Here is a 24,449-nt window from a genome sequence, read left to right as displayed (position 1 = left end):
CACCCATCAAACAGGGAAGTTATATCACAGACCCCATCAGTTAAAGAACCTCAACCAGCAAAGTCCAGGAAGACGTGTTGCCCCCACCCTGTAATATATTCTTTCCCTGGAGATAAGTCAGGCTCCCACTCTCTGGTCTTCTGAAAAGGAGTCAAAACATGGCTCTGCAGTTTCACATGGAAAGCCCAGAGGAGGATGAAGCCATGGAACTGATTAGTGCCCAAAAGCCCTTTCAATTAATTTTAACCATGTTAAATCATCCTTCCCTCTTTTTAAATTTAAACTTTTTTGGTATTGTTTTTATATTTTAATAATTTATTGTACACTGCCAAGAGTCCCTCTCTGAGGGAAGAGGGTGGTTAAAGAAACAGATTGATAATAAACAGACAAACGAACAAACAAATAAACAAACAAACAAACAAGAAAACAAATAAATATCTACTTGATTTAGCTCAGAGTTTTTTAGAGGTTATCCATTTCAACTCAGGTTAGAATCAGAATAGCACTTCTAAAAATCCATCCATTCTAACTTTAAACAAAAAACTGATCTGTTTTTGCTTTTCAATAGAGTTTCATACTTTTGAGGACACATAAAATCCCCCTGAACTTTATCTATGTGTCAGGGTTCCAGGTAGCACTCCCAACTGAAGAAGACTCTGAGGCTAGAAGTTCCTCAAAGTTCCATTTTATTTTATTTTATTTTATTTTATTTATTTTATTTTATTTACTATGTTGCCAAATTTAAAGTAAGTACATATAGAGATCATTATGCAATTATGCTTTGATTATTTGTCATCAAGTTGGCATCAACTCTTACCGACCTCATAGATAGATTTTTTTCCACAATGATATAACCCTAACTGGATCTTTCTGGTCTTTCAATTAATTAAATTTTAAATTTCATTAAAAGAAATAAATAATGAAGAATAGCCCATCTCTCTACTTCTATAACATACCCTTACTCATATGTACCGTACCTGTCAATCCCATTAATTGGGCAAAATCATGAAAGCACCTCCACAGGAGGACTACAACAATTTTCATTGAGATAAGCAATAAAAACAGAATTTTGCAGGACATTTTTCTGCATGTTTTCTTTGCCCATCATTAAAAAAAGAAATTGAACCATATATGTACAGTAGAAAGAAGAATAGATTGTAGGCCTGCCTTTTGAATTGGCGTTCAGACAAAGACAGTATGTATAGTAAAAGTACTCTTGATACACACACACACTTCGATATATACTGTATGTGCACACATTTATCTGGAACTAGTCTTTAAATACATTCACACACACACATTCGGCAAGTTCCTGGGTTAACAACAACCCAGTTTAAGAACAGTCTCTAGTTAAGAACAGAGCCTATACTAGGGATTTGAATTGCCGACCTGTCTGATCGTCTTAGCCACTGAGCTACCTAGCCAGGCTTGTTTATCCTAGTGGAGCAAAATCTGAGTTAAAGCCACAATGATTCAAATTCATTACACAATATTACTTATACAATATTATATAATAATACTCTTCCAGCTTACATACAAATTCAACTTAAGGACAGACCTTGGGACTGGAACTGGGGACTTACCTTTAACTAAAAAGGCAATTCCAGATTCCAAACAATATTTGTAAAAAGAGATTCCCATGGCCCTCACCACTAGCTCAATTTCCCTTGAGGCTTTTCCAAGAAGTAGCCTTTAAAATAGGTTACTTCTTCACCCACATCTAACTTTTCATACACATTTTAAATCCATAAATACATATCTAGCTTATCTGTAGCTGATTGCTAGCAGAAACCGAACATGACAAGCATAAAGCTCATTGGGTACAAAATAGCTTTCTTTTCTCCAGCGTGTTAACAGAAATTGCACTCTTAGACTAAAGGTTGACAAATTACATTTTCTTCAAAGAATGCTTGACTGTAAATGATGAACATTTATTAAGAGGTGTTCCACATATCAATTGGCAATAGGAGACCATTACACTGTTATTCAGAGAAATATGATCAGTTCTAATGATAAATTTTAATGCATTTCAGTAAAAAAAAATTCCACAGGTAGCCAGTGCAGTCTGCAGGATAGGTGTCACCCGGGAGCCACGAGGGCTCCTTCTATCACCCGCGCAGCCGCATTCTGGACTAACTGCAGTCTCCGGATGCCCTTCAAGGGAGCCCCATGTAGAGCATTGCAGTAGTCTAGGCGAGACGTCACGAGGGCGTGAGTGACCGCATAGGGCATCCCGGTTCAGAAAGGCGCAACTGGCGCACCAGGCGAACCTGGTAAAAGCTCTCCTGGAGACGGCCGCCAAATGATCTTCAAAGGACAGCCGTTCATCCAGGAGGACGCCAAGTGCGCACCTCTCCATTGGGGCCAATGACTCGCCCCCAACAGTCAGCCGCGGCTGCAGCTGACTGTATCGGGATGCCGGCATCCACAGCCACTCAGTCTTGGAGGGATTGAATTTGAGCCTGTTCTCCCCATCCAGACCTGCACGGCCTCCAGACACCCGGACAGCACTGATAGCTTCATTGGGGTGGCCGGTGTGAAAAGTACAGCTGGGTGTCATCAGCGTACAGCTGGTACCTCACACCGAAGCCACTGATGATCTCACCCAGCGGCTTCATAGATGTTGAACAAGAGGGCGAGAGAATCGACCCCGCGGCACCCACAAGTGAGGCGCCTCGGGCCGACCTCTGCCCCCGTCAACACCGTCTGCGACCGATCGGAGAGATAGGAGGAGAACCACCGATAAACGGTGCCTCCCACTCCCAATCCTCCAACCGGCGCAGCAGGATACCATGGTCGATGGTATCAAAAGCTGCTGAGAGGTCTAATAGGACCAGGGCAGAGGAACAACCCCTATCCCTGGCCTCCAGAGATCATCCACCAAGCGACCAAAGCCGTCTCAGTGCTGTAACCGGGCCGGAAACCGGACTGGAATGGGTCTAGATAGACAGTTTCATCCAGGTGTAAGGAAACTGATATGCCACCATACTCTCTACAACCTTTGTCGTAAGGTTGGAGACCTGAAAATTACCTAAAACAGCCGGGTCCAAGGCAGGCTTCTTGAGGAGGGGTCTCACCACCGCCTCTTTCAAGGCGGCCGGGAAGACTCCCTCCACCAAGGAAGCACTCGTAATTGCCTGGAGCCAGCCTCGTGTCACCTCCTGGGTGGCCAGCACCAACCAGGAGGGGCACGGGTCCAGTAAACATGTGGTGGCATTCAACCTACCCAACAACCTGTCCATGTCCTCGGGAGCCACAGGGTCAAACTCATCCCATAAAATATCACCAAGACCACCCTCGGACGCCTCCCCTGAGTCACTGCAATTTATTGTAATTTATTGTACACTGCCAAGAGTCCCTCTCTGAGGGAAGAGGGTGATTAAAGAAAGAGATTGATAATAAACAGACAAACAAACAAACAAATAAACAAACAAACAAACAAGAAAACAAATAAATATACAAAGTTAAAAATCAATTTAAAATACCTATTCAATAGTGGCCGAATTAAAACCGTCGAATTGACCAACCTAAAATACCCCATATAAAATTACAGAAAATATAAAAATTTAAAATTTTAAAATTTAGAAATTTAAAAATCTAAAAAATCAGTCCAGTCCCGCTTGGATGAATAAATAAGTTTTTAATTCCCGACGAAAGGTCCGAAGGTCAGATATTTGGCGCAAACCGGGGGGAAGGTCGTTCCAGAGAGTAGGAGCTCCAACAGAGAAGGCCCTTCCCCTGGGGACCGCCAGCCGGCATTGCTTGGCGGACGGCACCCTGAGAAGACCCTCTCTGTGAGAGCGTACGGGTCGATGGGAGGCATAAGGTAACAGCAGGATTAGGACAGGAACGGTAGGCATGCTGGTGCTCTTATGCACGCCCCTTACAGACCTCTTAGGAATGGGGTGAGGTCAATAGTAGATAGTCTTTGGTTAAAGCTTTGGGGATTTTGGGAAGAGACCACAGAGTCAGGTAGTGCATTCCAGGCATTAACAACTCTGTTACTGAAGTCATATTTTCTATAATCAAGATTGGAGCGGTTCACTTTAAGTTTAAATCTATTGTGTACTTGTGTATCGTTGCGATTGAAGCTGAAGTAGTCTTTGGCAGGAAGGACATTGTAGCATATGATTTTATGAGTTTTACTCAGGTCATGCCGAAGGCGGCAGAGTTCTAAATTTTCTAAACCCAGGATTTCAAGTCTGGTGGCATAAGGTATTTTGTTGTGATCAGAGGAGTGGAGAATTCTTCTTGTAAAATATTTCTGGACACACTCTATTGTTTTAATACTATAATAATAATAATGTATTAAGATCTGTTTAAGCATGAAATCAGTTGGTAAGGAACAAATATAGGACAGGAGAGACCTGGCTTGGAAGTAATAGATATGAAGGGGATCTAGGATTGTCACTGACCACAGTATAAAGTGTCACTGCTAAAAAGCAAATGTTGTTTTGGGGTACATTAACAGGAATACTTTACTCTGCCCTAGTCCGACTCCATTTGTAATGCTGAGCAAATGTCTGTAGTCACTAAACCATGTGTGAACTAGCTGTAGATGATATGAAGGTTAACAAATGTATGGCCATATGTGTGAAGGTTTTACTGCTGTAGATGTTCATTTTCAACATGTTTACAGCAGCCATAAGCAAGAAAATAATACTATGAGCATGATTATTGTTACACGTTCTGAATAAAACACCAGAAAGACTCTAGAAATTATATGGAAAGCAAGAAATAAACAAGTAAGTAACTGGTTATTCATTCAAACAGTATGTTAAAATAGAAATTAATGGGTCATCTTCAGAGTAAAGCAGTGGTGGGATTCAAATTTTTTACTGTAGGCGTTCTGTAGGCATGGCTTCCTGGGCATGGCATGGCTTGGTGGGCGTGGCAGGGGAAAGATACTGTAAAATCTCCATTTCCTCCCTATCAGTGGGACTCGGGAGGCAGAGAATAGAGGGGGCGGGGCCAGTCAGAGGTGGTATTTACTGGTTCTCCGAACTACTCAAAATTTCTATTAACGGTTCTCCAGAACTGGTCAGAACCTGCTGAATACCACCTCTGGGGTAAAGGTATTCCAAATTGCTATACTAGGTCATTTGTCCAAACATACACAAAGAACACTTCAATAAATATTTCCTGATGTTGAGAATTTAGCCTAAGCTCATGCCTTTCAATAAAATTTGTTAATCTGAAAAAGTGCTACCAGACTCCTTCTGATTTTTTTCTTCATCTTTTCTTTGGCTGATCCTTCATACAGTTTCTTCCTTATACAATATTATATAATAATACTCTTCCAGCTTACATACAAATTCGACTTAAGGACAGACCTTGGGACTGGAACTGGGGACTTACCTTTAACTAAAAAGTCAATTCCAGATTCCAAACAATATTTGTAAAAAGAGATTCCCACGGCCCTCACCACTAGCTCAATTTCCCTTGAGGCTTTTCCAAGAAGTAGCCTTTAAAATAGGTTACTTCTTCACCCACGTCTAACTTTTCATACACATTTTAAATCCATAAATACATATCTAGCTTATCTGTAGCTGATTGCTAGCAGAAACCGAACATGACAAGCATAAAGCTCATTGGGTACAAAATAGCTTTCTTTTCTCCAGCGTGTTAACAGAAATTGCACTCTTAGACTAAAGGTTGACAAATTACATTTTCTTCAAAGAATGCTTGACTGTAAATGATGAACATTTATTAAGAGGTGTTCCACATATCAATTGGCAATAGGAGACCATTACACTGTTATTCAGAGAAATATGATCAGTTCTAATGATAAATTTTAATGCATTTCAGCAAAAAAAAAATTATTAAGAAAAAAAGAAAGAATTCCAGCAGTCTTGTGTTGTTTACTGGACATTCTGGTTAGAGAAAAAGAATGAATAGAATGCATATTACCAGTTCAGTTCGGCTTTGGAACATGTGCTGACTCTAATTAGGTTGTTTCAGAGAGATCTGAGGCTCTCTGAGAAGGAGGAGGATTCCCTCTGAAACAATGAAAAGCTTCACAAAATGTTAAGCTTTTTAGTGCTGCCGAAAAGACAAGTAAAACAACAACAGCAGCAACAGCAAATTTTGTTCTGTCCTTTTTCTACATGGAACATGACACAATAGAAGTGGAGTTTGATGACTCATTGCTTTGTCTTCTAATTACAGGAAATGGTTACAAGCATTGTGCATTAAGGGTGAGATGTTAAACCTTTTATATAAAGATTATTTTTTATTTATCTGTCAAACACAACAGTATATATAAGTATAAGCATGAAATAACCATACGAATTGGATACAATCAAAGGGAACATTATTTATTTATTAAACTTTTATACCGCCCTTCTCCCGAGGGACTCAGGGCGGTGTACAGCCAAGATAAAAAACAATAAATATACACAGTTAAAAATCAATTTAAAATACCTATTCAATAGTGGCCGAATTAAAACCGTCGAATTGACCAACCTAAAATACCCCATATAAAATTACAGAAAATATAAAAAATTTAAAATTTTAAAATTTAGAAATTTAAAAAATCTAAAAAATCAGTCCAGTCCCGCTTGGATGAATAAATAAGTTTTTAATTCGGCGAAGGTCCGAAGGTCAGATATTTGGCGCAAACCGGGGGGAAGGTCGTTCCAGAGAGTAGGAGCTCCAACAGAGAAGGCCCTTCCCCTGGGGGCCGCCAGCCGGCATTGCTTGGCGGACAGCACCCTGAGAAGACCCTCTCTGTGAGAGCGTACGGGTCGATGGGAGGCATAAGGTAACAGCAGGATTAGGACAGGAACGGTAGGCACGCTGGTGCTCTTATGCACGCCCCTTACAGACCTCTTAGGAATGGGGTGAGGTCAATAGTAGATAGTCTTTGGTTAAAGCTTTGGGGATTTTGGGAAGAGACCACAGAGTCAGGTAGTGCATTCCAGGCATTAACAACTCTGTTACTGAAGTCATATTTTCTATAATCAAGATTGGAGCGGTTCACTTTAAGTTTAAATCTATTGTGTGCTTGTGTATCGTTGCGATTGAAGCTGAAGTAGTCTTTGGCAGGAAGGACATTGTAGCATATGATTTTATGAGTTTTACTCAGGTCATGCCGAAGGCGGCAGAGTTCTAAATTTTCTAAACCCAGGATTTCAAGTCTGGTGGCATAAGGTATTTTGTTGTGATCAGAGGAGTGGAGAATTCTTCTTGTAAAATATTTCTGGATACGCTCTATTGTTTTAATACTATAATAATAATTGTTATGTTTGGGCAATAACGAGGCAGGAGACCAGGGTAGTGACAACAGCTCTTTAATATACAGTGAACCCAGCGACCAGTACTGGGGCAAACCTCTCTTTATATACAGTTCAGCCGGTGGCCTCAACCAATCAGCAACGTGCTAATTCCCGCCAAAACTTTTAAAGATACATTACACTCCTTCCCTTCCAGAAAACACTTTACCCATATTTGCATAAATTTAGCATATTATTTCTCTACGTAGTCGCGCAGGTACGCTGGGCGTTTCCTAACTCTTTCGGACCTGCGCAGTTCATTTTCTGGGAGTGAGTCGAGCTGACCGGAGGGACTGCTCGCTCCTCTCAGCTCCTCCTCCAGGCCATCCGGCCTCGGATTACTTGCCGAGTCGTGCCTGCTGTCCTCCGGAAGGACCGGATGGTGTCGCTGGACCTCGTCTGAACCAGATAAGTCCCCCGTTTTTTCTCGGCTTGAGTCAGCTGTGGGTTCAATCAATGAGTAGTCAGGGCCCGTCCCATCTATCTCTGGTCTAGTGTTAATTCTATTTCTTAGCTGATCTATGTGGCGTCCACACCGGCCGTCCTCTATCTCTACAAGATGACTTGGGGCCCGTGGTGTCTATGATTGTTCCTTTAGCCAGTTTGGGCCATCACCGTAATTGTGTGCCCATACATAGCTCCTATGGCCAGTTCTCTTGTTTTGCCTGGTGTTGTTTTGTACCCTCTGGCGTGTAATTCGGGTTTAACGGTCTAATGGGCATCTTAGTTTTCGCCCATCAGTAGTTCTGCTGGGCTGCGGTAGTGTGACACAAGGGGTTCTGTGTTGTACCGTTAGGAATGCATCAATTTGTGATTGCCAATCGCCTGGCCACTTCTGGACAATGCCTCTTTCGCTCCGGACGAAGCGTTCAGCAAGGCCGTTAAATCGCAGGGTGGAAAGGCGCCGAGAGGCATGTCGGATGCCCTCTTCTGCCAAGTACCCTCAAAAGTGTCGCCGTGAACTGTGGCCCATTGTCTGACACTAGAGTGTCCGGCAACCCGTGCGTTGCGAAAAGGTGCCTTAGTGCTGAAATGACAGCTTCAGCTGTTGTGGATTTCATTAGGATGATCTCCAACCATTTGGAGAATGCATCCACCACTATTAGAAAGCGTTTGGCCGTGGAAGGGCCAAAATCTATATGTATACGGGACCAGGGCCTTGGGGTTTCTCCCACTCCCGGATTGGGGCCGTTGGTGGTAGTGGTCTGGACTCCTGGCACACTTGGCATCTGCCAACCTGTCGCTAATCTCTTTGTCCATTAGGGGCCACCACACATAGCTTCTAGCTAAACCCTTCATTCTCACGATCCCAGGGTGACCTTCGTGCAGAAGTTCCAGAACTTTTCCTCAGTTTCTCTGGAACAACCACCCTATCCCCCAGAGCAGGCAACCCCTTGCACTGATAATTCCCGCTTTCTTAACAAATTCTTTGAAACGCTCGCCCGGTATGGCCACCCTCTTTGGACCCAACCAATTACAGTTCTCAAAGTAATGTCCGGTATGAGCCCGAGCCACCTCCTTAGGCGTGACTGGGCCAGAGTCCAGAGAGTCAATTAACAGTATGGGTGTCCCGGTGGGGTCTCGATCGCCCCTGGCAGTGGGCATCTGCTTAATGCGTCCGCATGCCCCAACTCCTTTCCTGGCCGATGCGCGGTTTATAGGGTAGGCAGCTAGAAAGATAGTCCATCGGGTCAATCGGGCGAGAGTGCCACAGGCGTTGGCGGTCGCCAGCCAGTAACCCTAACAGTGGTCTATGGTCTGTAACAATTTCAAAGTCTCTACCAAAACGTATTCGTGAAACTTTTTACCCTGAAACTATGGCTAGGGCTTCCTATCCAACTGACTATAGTTCCTCTCTGCCGAGGACATCGTTCTGGAGTAGAAGGCTATTGGGGCTTCTGTGCCATTTGGAGTCTGTGGCTGAGCACAGCCCCACCCCGTAGGGGATGCATGCAAACTAACACCAATGGCATTGTGCTATGATACTGGATCAGTAAACTATCGTTCGATAGTAGGTTTTACTGCCTCGAATGCTCTAGCTTCTGCCTTTCCCCAAGACCAAACAGCATTCTTTCCCAGTAACTTATGTAGCGGCTCGGCAACAGTTGCCTTATTTTTAAAAGACCGCGTAAAAGTTCACTAGACCCAGAAATGCCTGTAGCTCTGTTTTGTTTTGGGTGCTGGGGCCTTTTTATTGCCTTGACCTTGCTCTCAGTGGGTGAATTCCTTCCTTGTCTATTCTGTAGCCCAAGAAATCTCTGATTCTACCCCTATTTGGCATTTGTTCACTTTAACTTTTAGACCGGCTGACGGAAAATGCCCAAAACTTTTCTCAACGCTCCCCAATTCTTCCTAAATTTGCTGATACCAACACATCATCAAAATAGGGACCACCCCCGGGAGCCCTTGCAGAAGTCGCTCCATTAAATTTTGAAATAGACCAGGTGCCACACTCACCCCAAACTGTAACCGGGTACACTTGAAAGCACCTTTGTGAGTCACAATTGTCTGGGCTTCGGCTGTGTTGGCGTCTACGGGCAGTTGTTGATAGGCTTGGGCCAAATCTAATTTGGCAAAAATTTGCCCTTGCCCCAGCGAGTGCAGTAAGTGCTGCACCACTGGAACCGGGTAAGCGCTTTTTTGCAAGGCTTTGTTTAAGGTCACCTTGTAGTCAGCGCAAATTCGAACTGACCCGTCTGGTTTTACTGGGGTGACGATTGGCGTCTCCACTTTGCATGGATCGACTGGCACCAGTATCCCTGACTGACTAGTTTGTCTATCTCCCGGTCAATCTTGGGTTTAAGGGCAAAAGGGACCCTCCTTGCTTTTAACCGTATGGGGGCTACCTGGGGGTCTAAATTGAAAGAAATAGGGGTCCCCTTGTACTTGCCCAGGCAGTCCTTGAAAACATCTTCGAATTCGTCCATGAGTGTGTCCCTTAGGTTAAAGTCGTTTCTGTAGATGCCAGTCACTCCCATGCCCAATGCTCAAACCAGTCTAGTCCCAACAAACTTGGCAGGGTCCCCTCGACTATCGTGATGGGCAGGGTTTTCTTGTGTGGTCCGTACTTGACGCGGACGGATGTTGTCCCTCGAACAGGGATGCGATTCCCTTGGTAGTCTTGAACTTTTAGCCGCTGTGTTTGCAGTTTGCGCTTGGCGATGTTCAGCAAAGCTTTCGCAAAAGTGTCCCAGGACATGATTGTGATCGCTGACCCTGTGTCCACCTGCAGGCGGCACTTCTGCAATTTTTGGTTTTGTGAAGATTTTCTTCTCTCGGGTTGCTGCGACCCACTATCACGGTCGTTCGATTTGACTTCGCCCTTTTGTTTTGACCAATCACGGGTCGCCTTGCGATCCAGCGCTCTGATTGGTTGGTTTGAATTTCGGCGGGAAGGTTGGGGTGCTCGACAGACTTGAGCCAGGTGCCCTTCTTCTCGCACCGCCGACATGTAGCGTCCTTGAACTTGCATTGTTGACGCTGGTGTTGCCCTCCGCAACTTCCGCATTCATCCGGTCTTCTTTCTCGGTCTCCGGTGAAAACTCCTTCCTCATCCTCGCCGTCTGATTCGGTCTGGATTTCTTCGTTGTGGACGGAGTTGATTTCGCTTTCGCCATTGGTGTGGCGGCTTTTGTAGGGTTTCCGCTGCTTGGGTGGACATCTCATGAGCTCTGGCTTCGTCCAGAGCGTTTGCCAGCGATAGGTTGCTCTTGGATAGCAGCCGCCTCCATAGCGAATGTCTCTGACCCCACGGATGAGTTGCTCCAACAGTTCCTCATCCAAATCTCGGTACCCACAATATTTGAGGCTTTCCTTAGGCGGCCATGTATTCGCTGATGGATTCGCCCTCTTGCTGTCTCGCTCTCCAAATTCAAAAGCGCTGCACGTATTTGGGCGGTGTTGGCGCGAAATGGTTCTTCAATAGGTTCTGCAGAGTTTGCCACGATACCGATTGTACGGCGTTGGCTCTGCCAGGGCTTCTGCGATGTCGATGACCTCGGGACCGCAGTGGCTCAGGAAAATGCCCTTTTCTGTTGTCTGGAACTCCTTGCAGTTCGTTTGCCTCGAGGAAACTCTCGAAGCGGGTCATGTATGTTCCCTTGGTAGTCTTGAACTTTTATTCTGTATTCTTAAAAGACAAGGCGACTGTGGCCGAGCCTTTGTACAGGCTGCTTGCTAAAAATACCCCTTGGAGACCACCGCATTCAAAGCTGTCAAACAACTATTGTCTGGGGACAGTCTCCTGATCCAGTATAACAGAACCTTAATAATAATAATAATAATAATAATAATAATAATAATAATAATAATAATAATAATAATAATAATAATAATAATAATAATAATAATAATAATAATTTAATTTTTATACCGCCCTTCTCCCGAAGGACTCAGGGCGGTTAACAGCCAGCTAAAATACAGTACAATACAATACAATAAAATCACTATTAAAAAACGTATTCGATATGGCCAATAAATTTATAAAATACATAATATAATATAAAACCCCATTTAAAATCCAATTTAAAAACCCATTTTATGCCAGTCCTGCTCAGAAGAATAAATACGTCTTCAGCTCGCGGCGAAAGGTCCGGAGGTCAGGGAGTTGTCGAAGTCCTGGGGGAAGCTCATTCCAGAGGGTAGGTCCCCCACAGAGAAGGCTCTCCCCCTGGGGGTTGCCAGCCGACATTGTTTGGCTGACGGCACCCTGAAGAGACCCTCTCTATGGGAGCGCACCGGTCAGTGGGAGGCATGTGGTAACAGAAGGCGGTCCCGAAGATATCCCGGTCCTAAGCCATGGAGCGCTTTAAAGGTGGTAACCAGCACCTTGAAGTGCACCCGGAAGACCACAGGCAGCCAGTGCAACCTTGCCTTTAGTTCTTGTGTGCGATGCTTCCCCTTTTGGAGTAGGGGCTATGCTGAGCCACAAACTGCCAAATGGAGCTGAGGCTCCCATTGCTTATTTTTCCTGCACTTTATCTGGAGCCGAACGGAACTATAGCCAGTTAGATAGAGAAACCTTTGCCATTGTCTCGGGGGTTAAGAAATTTCATGAATATTTATTTGGGAGACATTTTGACATTGTTACTGACCATCGCCCCCTTTTGGGATTAATGGCAGGGGACCACCCCACTCCTGTCACCCTATCCCCCAGATTAACTCGATGGGCCATTTTTCTGGCCACTTACTCCTACTGTTTGCCCCATGGGCCGGGCACGGATTTAGGACATGTGGACGCTTTGAGCAGGTGCCCGTTGCCAGAATTTGTCGAAGACCCATCTCCGGACACCCCAGTACTCCTGATTGACTCTTTGGACACTGGTCCAATCACCTCGTCTGAGGTTGCCAGAGCCTCAGCTAAGGACATTGTTATCAGGACTGTAATTGGCTGGGTGCAGAGAGGATGGCCCAGCTCGACCGGCGAAGAGTTCAAACAATTTGCCACTAAACGCTTTGAATTGTCCAGGCAAGGTGGGTATTTGTTGTGGGGAGATAGGGTGGTTGTTCCTTTAAGCTTTGGGAAAATGTATTGAATTTGTTGCATGTGGGGCATCCCGGTATTGTGCGCATGAAAGGTTTGGCACGAAGTTATGTTTGGGCAATAACGAGGCAGGAGACCAGGGTAGTGACAACAGCTCTTTAATATACAGTGAACCCAGCGACCAGTACTGGGGCAAACCTCTCTTTATATACAGTTCAGCCGGTGGCCTCAACCAATCAGCAACGTGCTAATTCCCGCCAAAACTTTTAAAGATACATTACAATAATAATGTATTAAGATCTGTTTAAGCATGAAATCAGTTGGTAAGGAACAAATATAGGACAGGAGAGACCTGGCTTGGAAGTAATAGATATGAAGGGGATCTAGGATTGTCACTGACCACAGTATAAAGTGTCACTGCTAAAAAGCAAATGTTGTTTTGGGGTACATTAACAGGAATACTTTACTCTGCCCTAGTCCGACTCCATTTGTAATGCTGAGCAAATGTCTGTAGTCACTAAACCATGTGTGAACTAGCTGTAGATGATACGAAGGTTAACAAATGTATGGCCATATGTGTGAAGGTTTTACTGCTGTAGATGTTCATTTTCAACATGTTTACAGCAGCCATAAGCAAGAAAATAATACTATGAGCATGATTATTGTTACACGTTCTGAATAAAACACCAGAAAGGCTCTAGAAATTATATGGAAAGCAAGAAATAAACAAGTAAGTAACTGGTTATTCATTAAAACAGTATGTTAAAATAGAAATTAGTGGGTCATCTTCAGAGTAAAGCAGTGGTGGGATTCAAATTTTTTACTGTAGGCGTTCTGTAGGCATGGCTTGGTGGGCGTGGCAGGGGAAAGATACTGTAAAAACTCCATTTCCTCCTGATCAGCTGGGACTCGGGAGGCAGAGAATAGATGGGGGTGGGGCCAGTCAGAGGTGATATTTACTGGTTCTCCGAACTACTCAAAATTTCTGCTAACGGTTCTCCAGAACTGGTCAGAACCTGCTGAATACCACCTCTGGGGTAAAGGTATTCCAAATTGCTATACTAGGTCATTTGTCCAAACATACACAAAGAACACTTCAATAAATATTTCCTGATGTTGAGAATTTAGCCTAAGCTCATGCTTTTCAATAAAATTTGTTAATCTGAAAAAGTGCTACCAGACTCCTTCTGATTTTTTTCTTCATCTTTTCTTTGGCTGATCCTTCATACAGTTTCTTCCTTATACAATAAGAAGCATTCAGTTCTTCAGAAGAACTGACTCTTGCATCTCAGCATTTGCTCAGCAAAATCATTCATAGTATAAAATGAACGATTTCATGGTTGTAAACTCTGATTGAAGTTCCTGTCCAAAGTCGGATTGTAAATATCAGAAGAAAACTGCTGAGAACTAAAATCCTGAGGTTGAGAGGATTCAGGACTTGACTCCTCATCATTTTACTGAAACATTTGTGAAGGTCTAAGTCTGGAGAATAACACTTCTCTTTACATTCAGCTAATGTCTTCATATAATCCCTGAAGGAAGGGGATTGGAATTTAATTTCACTGCCCTAGAAGGAGCATCATACTTCTTGCTTGACATTTCGTATGGAATTTTTCTTTCATGCCTGCATGTGCTTATTTAAGCACATTTTCCATACATTGTCATAGGAACACAGACAAGTTTCAGAAAACATGATTCATTTTTAAAACATCTTGCTCATACTGGGAATTACCGATGTAATTTCACAGCACATCCTAAGAAAAGTCATGTTATGAATAAGAATAAATTGAGCAGTAATCTTCCCCCCTTTCCAGATCCCAGTCCTTTGAGTTTTTCGGAAATGTCTACCTTTTCAGATGGATAATTGCCTGCCAAAGTAGACATTGTGTCTATTAGATTTTGCATTTGCCAAATCTCCAACTGATACATATTTCTCTCTCTCTCTCTCCCTCCCTCCCTCTCCTACTCCCCACAGCCATTTTGTGAGGAAAGCAGAAATACCTGTGTTTAATATGCATCACGCCAACTCTTAGCTTTTCAAACATTGGCCTTTAGAAGCACAACGACAGCATATGAATGAAGGAGCCATACAAGGGCTTTCATATTCAGGTGTAATGCATAATATTGTTCATTACACTGTATTTCTCTCTGGGCCTCTGTAATTACATGGTGTTACTCTCGCCATTTCATGTGAGGAAAAAAATGTAGCATGATTGTTTTACTGTCCTCATCTTCACTTATGTGACATTTTATTGGCAAACGTACCCATACAAAAATAATTACTTTTCAGAAACGAAGGCAGAGAAAATTACAAAATCAAATATTCAAAGCTAGCCTGCCCTACCTCTAAAAGGAAGCTAATATATTTTACATTCTTCATGCTCGCTGCTTCAACTCATCCTGAGCATACTTCACTGTCAGAATTTTTTAATGCCCTGGATTTTAACTAGAGCTCTTCCACTTTACTGATGGCCCTGTTAGAAAGGTCAGGCTGCTCTTCCCTCCCTCCAAGCTGAATCAGCTTCTCCCCTTCCAAAGGAAGGGGAAGCTATCACCATCTCATATTTTTTTGGGGTGCAGGTGGGGGAGTGACTGTTACTGAGTCTTTGGGAGAAAGGCAGAGAATAAACAAGGTGCAAAGAAGAAATTCATAGAAAAGGGTCAGGCAAAAGCAAAGAGAAATGGTAGCAGACCCTGCAAAGGAGTCTCTTTTCCCAATTATATGCAATTGCCAAAAACAATTCCTACACACGCGCACACACAGTCCTGCTCCCTAACGTTACTGATCTGGGAATTAGCCCTACTGGATGCACATGTTTAGCATTACAGCCTTAGCTTGCCAAACAAGGTCGGCTCCAAACCGCTCTGTTCCTCACAACATATTCAGTTAACTAGAAATGGCAACTCATTATCGACCAAAGATATATCCATCCCTTTTGGGAGATAGCCATATATTTCTAATTAATTTCGGGAATGTGCTTAGCATAGCTACAAGGGGGCAGGGAAAACACTGGCATCTGGTCTGTTTTGAAAAAGAAAAGAAAAAAGCCGGGCATTTTTAATTGGTAGGTGTTTCTTAAATAAATGTTTCATAAGATTATATTCTTCAGGAGAACAAATCTGCTTTGTGGCTCTCACTGTGTATCCATAGGCTTATTCTGACACTATCATTTACCAAGCCTCGAATCCTCATTACTGGACTCAGCGGGCAATAGAAAACCGCTGTCCTGATATCATCCCTGTTATCTGTTTTAATAAAAATGTAATATCCTCTCTCTCCATACACACTCAGAATGTTTAAACAGAAAGATTCTGTTCCTCTCCCCCTTCTCCCTGCCCCCTTTCCCGCTGTTAGTGGTCAACTTGTAGAAAAACTCCGAATCACATTGTTTTAATCCTTCGAGATGAAGGCAGAACAATTTCATTTTGCAGCTGGGGCTGAAGAAATAGCATTTCTCAACAGGACTGGCATTTTCTGTGGCGACTCCCTATTAAGTGCCCGTTGCCTTTACATTCAGGAGATGGGAAGCCAAATTGGTGCAATCAGAATGTCTTTTTCTGCTTTCTGAATACATGGTAATTGCCTTTGCTTTCTCTTTCAGTTCTGGCAGTCACAAGCTTGATATTTTAGCTTCTCTTCCGCGGGGAAAAAAAGTTGTGTTTTCACATTTCCAATGAATATGCCCAGCGGCATATGGATTGGTATGGCTATTTGTGATATTGATAATAGTAGGGGATTTTAGATTTATTGTGCAACAGCAAATGAGACCACATTGTGTCAAGTGATCGCCTAAAAGGCTGATGGAGTAAATATGCTGCTGCCCACATCTTAGGCTTGTGATCTTCCTATAGAGGTTTGCGTTTGATGTGCTTTTAGTTTGATCTGGAAGGATTTTTCTGCTGTTCTCAAAAGAGCCTCATTTAAAGTATTTTTGGCTACCCTGTTGCTCACTCTTCCTGTCAAATAACAAACACAAATCACTCGTTATATGCAAAGGCAATAGTGTATAACTGAATCTCGGAAGGTCCTACGACCTGTAGTTTTTTTCTCCCCTGAAAGCTCTATTACAAATAATGTGTGCTTAACCTCTTCAAAGGTCATCTCTCTGGTCCCATTATCAAATTATTTGAGGCAAATTAAATGGGGATGTGGAGGCTGGAAACAGGTGTAGGGGCCAATGTATATTGTTCTACAGAAGGTTATGCGCTGGTTGCTATGTTACTAATCAGCTGCAGGGGTTTGTTATCTGTTATTTGAATTCTCTATAATAGATTTCCTCATTCCTCACAAGGAGTGATTCTAGGAACCTATTGAGTAGTATTTTGGGGGGAAAAAAAACCCAGAACAGATTATAACTAAATAAATGTATTTTTTACCCTTTAGCATCTCCCAGGTGACTCCTAAAAAGCATTGTCAATATGCTAAAGGAAGACAATAGCTGAGATCATACACACCAGAGCTTTTGCTTAGACTTCAGTGATATGAACCTTTCGTTGTCAGTTGCTATTCATGAAAACTATTCAATAAAAATGCCCACCCTTTTTTTAAAAAAAATTACATTGGGTTTACATAATTTAAAGTTTGTTTAATCTAATGTGAAACTGATTTCCCCCAAATATAGAACAGCAATATAATAAAAACAAAGCATCAAGATTCAATCCCCAATCCCTCCATGCAACATGAAGTATGGGAGAGTGAAGCAGGGGTTGTTGATGTTATTAGTGATGGGAAATAAAAGATGAAAAGCAAGAGTTGGCCTACTGAAAGAATGCTGAGGAAGGAAGGTCTTGATATTTTAGACTTAACACAGTTTTTGATGTTACTATTTCTATTTTTCATTCCCCAGTATGGCGCTTCCCAACTATTTTAGACTTCTTATGATGTTTGGAGAACATCAGATAGAGAAAGGCTGCTGAAATAAAATAATGATGTTTCTTGACCCTTGCCTGGCTTGCAAATGAGTATTTTTTCAAAGAAGAACTGCACTTATAGTTTTCTGCCATTGATTACAGTAATTGTGACATATTAGTGAGTCATCTCAATTTTTAAAGATATTTTTATCCTTTTGTTATTATTTTTATAGATTATTCAAGGCAGCAAACCAGTAGTTTCACTTACTTTTGCTACCGGTTTGGAACTGTGAGTGTGTGTGTGGTTGCTTCGCTCGCATGTGGGACTTCTGCGCATGCGCAGAACCTTCTGCACATGTGCAGAGCATCCATGATGACGTCCGGATGGATGGGTGGAGCGTCCCACCACTGCCACCACTAACAGTTTGTATTTGAATACTTGGAGGGAAATTTGGGCAGGAAAATGCACATGCTAATTGGCTGGTGCCTCAGCCTGAACAGTTTATAAGGACGACTGTTCTCCTTGCCGGGTTCTCACAATAAAGTTAAGAGCTGTTGTGACCAATGACTTGTCTCCTGCCTCCTCATTTCTCAAACGCAACAGTTTGCCCCAACTGGAGCAAACTGGTAGAAACCCACCACTGCAGCAAACATGCCTAATACTACTCCCTCCATCTATTTTGCTCAAAAACAAAAACAACCTGTGAGCTGGGTTGGGCTGACAGAGAGTGACTGGCCTCAATGTCATCCAGTCAACTAAGGTGGACTAGAATTCCTAGTCTCCCAGTTTCTAGTCTGATGCCTTAACCACTAGACCCAAACATTCTCTTCCTTGTATTCAGAAAAGGAAGCCTAAAAAAAAAGAGGGTTGATTCTACATTAAAGTTTGCTTTAAAAAAAAGTTTTAAAAGGAACTGATCTAAAATGACAGAAAATAACCCTGAATAATGAGGCTCATGGTTTTACATTTCTCTTTAATTATTGTTGAATAATCCTCCTTTTATTCCCTTGAGGAATGTTAAATTGTGTTTTGGTCTTCTTTTTACTGCTTTATGTGCAGATTAAAAGGAAGAAATTTCTAAAAGGAAATCTAAACCTGTTCTTCAGGCTGTTTAGGGACTTGCTGAAGTGGAGTTATGAATAGCTCTGATAATGTAAGTACCAGTCAATGCAGATTTTTAACTGTGCTGCTCTGCCCAGTGAATCCCGCCTACTGTTTCAAAGTAAATAGCTTTCTGTCCTACCTCTCAGCATTTGATCAATGCCTTTTTCTTTTCTTTTTTCTTTTTTGATAACAGAAAGAGCTCTGGAAAAACAGCAGGAGAAAAGATGGGAATGGTTTTACACACACACACACACACATGTATACACATATACACAAACACATATACTGGTATATATGTATAAACTTCTGGAAGAAGGGAAGGACCTGAGAGCACTTAAACACACCTGAATGCAAGTGTGTGGAAAAAGGACTGCTAGTTGCTGCCATAATCATAAAATTAGATGCTACATACAGCATTTACCCCCAGCTCACAACTGTAATCCATACAAGTGGTTTCTTCTTGACGCGTGAGCCAGACAGTGTCTTTGTAAAAGGCAAACAACCTCCACGGTTCATTTTCCCCCCACAAGCACTTAAGGGTCATTAATCTGACACTGCAGAAAATGTATCATTCACTTCAGGTTTTTTTTTTTTTTTTTTCGTGGTTTCTTTTTCCTTTTCTCTCTTCAGATTTGTTTTTCTATTGCAAATGCCAAGCTATTCAGCTCACAGGTTATTGATCAAGCAGAAAGGAGCAGAATATGGATGTGTTTTTTCTTAAAATCTGATTGCCTATGCTTTGAGATGGTATAAATCAATTTTATTCATGTAGCAACATCCAAACATTAATTCTCTGATATTACCTACTGGCGCAAAATGTATATTTATATTATCATTATTTGAACATTGTGTGTCAGAATAATATTTTTTTGCTGGGAGAAGGAACTATTGTTGCTATTGTTGCTGCTGCTGCTGCTGCTGCTGGTGATGATTACAACTATTATTACAAAACTCAGGCATCTTTCTTCACAACACTAGCTATATTCTTGGGCTGGAAGCTGATTTCTCTCTCTCTCTTTCTCTCTTTATAATTTTTTTATTTTTTAATATAATAATCCCATCTTCAATTAAACAGTGTGTCATCCGGGTACAAATAATCAAGATTTACAACAATATTCATTAATTCTATAATATTAAAATGATAATATTAAACAAAATGATCATAATATTTGCTTCTTTCTCTTAACTTACCTTCTTTATTTCACTAATCTTTTTCTTTTGTGTCCCTGTTTCTCACTTCCATTTTGTTGTCTAACCATTGATAAAATAAGTCCCATGTCATATAATATTGAGTTTGTTCCTTCTCCTTAATTGCTAGCGTTAGTCTATTCATTTCTGCACATTCTAATATTTTCCTAATCACATTCTCATCTGTGGGATCTCTTCACTTTTCCAATTTTATGCAAATACAATTCTAGCGGCAGTTAATATATGAATAATTAAATATACATTTCCCTTACTATATTTTCCAGGTAAAATCCCCAACAGAATATTTCTGATTTTAAATCAGTATGCTGCTTTATCATTTTTTCCAGCCACATATGTATTTTTGACCAATATTTTTTTGCTTTTGAACATGTATGATAATATGACCCAGGTATCTAGTGGCACTTCCAACATTTAGCTGATTTATCTTTAAACATCTTTGCCAACCTCGCTGGCATAAAACACCTTATATAAATTTTCTTGTATGCAGCTGACATTGTTAATTTATAATTCCTATCCCAGAGTTTTTGCCATTTTCTAACTCTACTGTATAACCAAAGTTTTCTGCCCATACTATCATTGTCTCCTTTACTTGTTCTTCTTCCAGTTTCATGCCTAATAAGTAGCTGTACATTTTCTTTATCAATTTTTCTTCTGTCCCTGTTAATATCTTGTCTAATTCTGACTTCCGGTGGCGCTGTAGGCACTGAAGATGGTCCTTTCGGATCGCCAGCCCCGTGATCTCGTTAAATCATCCAGACAGCACGCATCAGCTGTCTGATGGCTTGGAAACCTTTCCCTTGGGAGAAGAGGGAAAGGTGAGCTGCCAGGTGGAAGTAGAGCTCCCCAAGAGCCCCAGAAAAAATTCTAGGGACTCCAAGGGTGAGAGCTCCCTATTTAAGCTTGGTGAAAGCTCCGGATCCAGGATGCCTCTGCATTAATGTATTAATGCAGAACAAAACGCCGCGACAATCTCTGCTATCAAGATGAAAATTAATCCTAATTTACTTTAAGCAGATGGAGCAATGGCAGGAGGACAGGCTGATGTAAGCACCAGACCTCAACTCGATCTTTGAACGGTATTTGAGAAGAAAGGAAATGGCACCTCTGCTTAATAGGGTGTGAAAGTGAAAGTTAAGGAAGTCCTTGTTAGCATCGTTAGCGCCCTTAACTCGGTTTAAACTTGCTGGATTTTATATTTATGTGAAGAAATGTTAAAGAGAAAAGTTGAAGGACTACAGAATTGATTTACCCAACCCAAATAAGGAGTTTATGAACAGATTTGACTTTGTTGCAAAGTACAAAGTTTAAGTAAGATGGCTTCTATACAATTAAAGCCTGCTGTTTCTAAAGAATCTGGTGCCTTGTTAGCACAAATATATAAATTACAAGAAGAAGGAATTTCTAAAGGCTCAAATTTTTGCTATAGACCAAAAATTTAAGGAAATTGAAGAGAAAATAATGAAAATTAAAGACACTCTTGCAGCTCAGGACGAAGATATAAAAGAAGATACAGTGGCAACATTTAAAAGTTTTCTTGAATATACAAAACAGTTGGATGAAAGAGTTGAAGAAGTTAATCAAGTTAATTTGGATTTAAAAAATAAAATAGATGAGCTTCAGACCAAGGTAGAGACTGCAGATGAAGAACGGGTTTTGTTGCAATATAGAGTAATGGAATCTGCATTGAGAGTGAAAGGTTTGAAAGAAAATAAGCAAGAGAATTTAAAAGATGTCTTTGCAGAGGTTTTTGCACAGATGATTGGACAGAAACCTGTAGATTTTAAAACGCAAATTGAAAAAATCTATCATGTTAATTCATGGGTTGCAAGAGCCGTGGTAGCTCAGGCTGGTAAGAAGCCTGTTATTAGAACACAGCAGCCTGCAATTACTGCAGGTTCAAGCCCGGCCCAAGGTTGACTCAGCCTTCCATCCTTTATAAGGTAGGTAAAATGAGGACCCAGATTGTTGGGGGGGCAATAAGTTGACTTTGTAAAATATACAAATAGAATGAGACTATTGCCTTATACACTGTAAGCCGCTCTGAGTCTTCGGAGAAGGGCGGGATAAAAATGTAAATAAAAAAAAAGAGAGAAAGACAGTTACCAAGAGATGTAGTGATTTATTTTACAACTAGGAAGATTAGGACTGAGATTTTACAAGCTTCTTATAAAAAATAAAACTCAAATATTAGGACAAGAAGTATTAGTGCTAAAAGAAATTCCCTCTAAAATTTTAAGAAATAGAAAAGAGTTTGCTTTTTTGGTGGACAAATTTAGAAATCGTCAGATATGGTTTAGATGGGATGTTCCAGCTGGACTAACAGTAAATTATACAGGAGAGAAATATCAACTTAATATGGTGTTTAAAGCAAGAGATTTTTATACTAATGTATTGAAGGCTGGAACTCCACCACTGCTAAAAGTTAAAATGGGAAGAGAAGTGGAAGTGGTTAAAAAGTGTGAGAAGGTAGCAAAATAAATACAATCTAAAGTAGAGGCTTTGACTAAGGAAGAAAGGCTGAAAGCAGCAGGGAAAGAACAAAGAATGATTGTAATTACTAAATGTAAAGAACAAGGAGCAAAGAAGCAACAATTTCAAATGAAATGAGGTTTTTTTTATGGGAAAGGGTAAATCACAAGCAAAATTTTTGGATATAAAAAATAAAAAGGATAATTTATATTTGGCTTTAGCAAGTAGTTAACTAGATAAGTATAAAACTCAAGGGAATTTTTTTTCTTATATAAAATGTTTTATAGATGGTATTTGGAAATTAAATTGGGATGTACTTGTTTTAATCTGTAAGTTAAATGTGGGAGATATATTATATTGATGTTATTTTATTATATATGGTGGATTTAGTTATGTTGGACAAAAATTGATGTTGGGTCATATAAAGTGTTGGGAAAAAATTAAAAAAGAAATGGAATTGTTTAAGGTTTGTATGATAAAATGGTTATAAAATATTTGGTAATTCATTGTGATGGAAATATGAGGGAGGGAAAAAATGGGTTAAATGTTAATTTTATATAAGTTAAAAAGTTAAGAGAGAAAATTTTATAAAATGTTAAAGTTTGCTTGATTATATAAAAAATTAGAAGAAGATAATGTTTAATTAGTAATTGATGTTATTGGGTATAATTAAGGATTGGTAATAGGGACTACTGATTTTAAATTTAATATTTAGTTAGATTAATGTTAGTGTAATATTGGAAGATGGAATATTTGCTTACTATCAAAGACTGGATGTTAAAAGTATTGAACTGTTGGAAGTGGTGGAAATTTCAATGTACCTGAATGAATACCCACAAGAAAATATACTGGAATGAAGAAGAGCGCTATCTAACAAAATGAAATTTGGCGCTATCTAACAAAATGAAATTCAACAGTGAAAAAAGTAAGGTTCTACATTTAGGCCAAAAAAACAAAATGCACCGATACCGTATATGTGGTACCTTGCTCAATAGTAGTACCTGTGAGAGGGATCTTGGAGTCCTAGTGGATAACCATTTAGATATGAGCCAGCAGTGTGCAGCAGCTGCAAAAAAAGCCAACACAGTTCTGGGCTGCATAAACAGAAGGATAGAATCAAGATCACGTGAAGTGTTAGTACCACTTTATAATGCCTTGGTAAGGCCACACTTGGAATATTGCATCCAGTTTTGGTCGCCACGATGTAAAAGAGATGTTGAGACTCTAGAAAGAGTGCAGAGAAGAGCAACAAAGATGATTAGAGGACTGGAGGCTAAAACATATGAAGAACGGTTGCAGGAACTGGGTATGTCTAGTTTAATAAAAAGAAGGATTTTGGGAGACACGATAGCTATGTTCCAATATCTCAGGGGTTGCCACAAAGAAGAGGGAGTCGGGCTGTTCTCCAAAGCACCTGAGGGTAGAACAAGAAGCAATGGGTGGAAACTGATCAAAGAAAGAAGCAACTTAGAACTAAGGAGAAATTTCCTGACAGAACAATTAATAAGTGGAATGATTTGCCCGCAGAAGTTGTGAATGCTCCAACACTGGAAATCTTTAAGAAAATGTTGGATAACCATCTGACTGAGATGGTGTAGGGTTTCCTGCCTGGGCAGGGGGTTGGACTAGAAGGGGGTTGGACTAGAAGGCCTCCAAGGTCCCTTCCAACTCTGTTGTTATGTTATGTTATGTTAAAATGGACTGACTATATTTAGAACAATTATTAGATGAAGAAACATCAAATATTTTATGAATGAACATTTCCTTTTCTTTTCTTTATTATGGAGAAGGAGAGTTGAGGTTATAGGGGAGGGATGGGAATTTATGGATAATTAGTGTATTCTAGCTTATGATTGTTAGATCTTATACCCTGTATTTTACTCTGGGAAGTCCGGGGTGGGTGGGTGAAGGTGGGTGGGGGGAGGGGAGGGGGATGTAATGAATTTTTTTTTGGTAAAACTCTTTAATAAAAAAAATATCTTGTCTAATCCTGTTAATTCATTATAAAAACCATATAGTTTAACATCTTTCTCATATCTAGAATGTATCTGCACTTGTG

This window comes from Ahaetulla prasina, chromosome 2 (genome assembly GCF_028640845.1).
Source record: "Ahaetulla prasina isolate Xishuangbanna chromosome 2, ASM2864084v1, whole genome shotgun sequence".
Taxonomy (NCBI): Eukaryota; Metazoa; Chordata; class Lepidosauria; order Squamata; family Colubridae; genus Ahaetulla; species Ahaetulla prasina.
This window is presented reverse-complemented; position numbering follows the sequence as displayed.